The sequence below is a fragment of the Mus pahari genome, chromosome 8 (genome assembly GCF_900095145.1).
Source record: "Mus pahari chromosome 8, PAHARI_EIJ_v1.1, whole genome shotgun sequence".
Lineage (NCBI taxonomy): Eukaryota > Metazoa > Chordata > Mammalia > Rodentia > Muridae > Mus > Mus pahari.
The window spans coordinates 46,645,352-46,646,852 of NC_034597.1; positions in this window are offsets into that span (position 1 = coordinate 46,645,352).

Here is a 1,501-nt window from a genome sequence, read left to right on the forward strand (position 1 = left end):
AATGGGGATGAACTCAGTGACAGGTTCCATCCCCCGTTCTGCGGAAAGCAAAAAAACACAGGCCAAGCAACTTGTGGAAGGTAAAATAGTAAGCAGGTAGAGCCAATTCTCTAAACCCCCTAGGGAATGTATCCCACTGCACAGCCTTACCAAGTCTGGGACAATGAGCGGTGCACGGTGGCACACCTTCAATCCCAGGGCTCAGGAGGAGGTCTGGGACAGGCAGGACACACAGAAATACCCTGTCTCTTAAGAAGAGAAAGATTCTACATGATACTAATCTTTGGGATGAAGTTCAGTAATAAGATAACCGCCTGAATTCAGAAATCAATCATGAGAGAAATAACACAGTATACAATAAGGAACAGGAAAGAGCTTGGTGACTATTTCCTGTGCTTTCAGAGCACCAGAGTTCAGGTCCTAGTGCCCACATTGGGTGGCATACAACCGCATATAACTCTGGCTCCAAGTTTTCTAGTCTTTGAGGATACCAGCACATGTGCAGCATATACTCACATAGACACATGAATAAATTAAAATTTTTACCTGTATCAATGTAGCTGCCTGAATGTATGTGCACCACGTGTATATCTGGTGCCCTGAAGGTCAGAATCAGCAATGGGTGCCCTGGACCTGGAGCTAGGATGGTTGTGAGACAACATGGGTGCTGGGAACTGAACTGAGTTCTGCTTTGCTAGAGCAAGAAGCGCTCTAAGCCACTGAGCCATCTCTCTAGATCGTTAATAAGGTGTTAGAAAATAAAACAGAAGCAACGATCCCACATGAACTGCAACGCTTGCTAAGGAGAACTTCCTGTTTAGGAACAAGATGAGTATATGAACTTAGAAAAAGAAGAAAACCTTCAAATAAAATGGGATTCCGGGGAAAACCCTCAAAAGAAGCAACTGAATGGGGAAATGCTGAGTATTCTCCCAGAAAATGCTGAAAAACTGGTCAGGGAAGAAATGTTTACTAAAGGTGAGATTAGACCACACGGTAGAACACAGCGATTGAGCACACAACACCTAAAAGTATAGCTGGTAGAGGAGGGGAAGGTTGGTCAGGTCCTGAGTTATAACAAGGTTATAGCAGCTAAGGTCAGATGTTCTGCCTTAATGTAAGGTCGCTAGGATGTCAGCATCAGAAACGAGCTGAAGGGTCAGGGTGTGGTGACGCAGGCCGTTAATCCCAGCGTCAGGAGTCAGAGGCCAGCCTGGTCTACAGAGACGTGGGCTGAGACCTCGTCTCAAAAATACAAAAACAAAACCCTGAAGGATTTTTAATGTTTTCTGTTTTAGCACAAAGAAATGATGTTTGAGGGGAAGTTCATCCTAATTTGAACATCACACAGTGCATACAGGCATCTAAACATCATGTGATACCTCACAAATATGCACACTCTTTTTTTTTTTTTTTTTTTTTTTCAAGACAGGGTTTCTCTGTGTAGCCCTGGCTGTCCTGGAGCTCACTCTGTAGACCAGGCTGGCCTCGAACTCAGAAA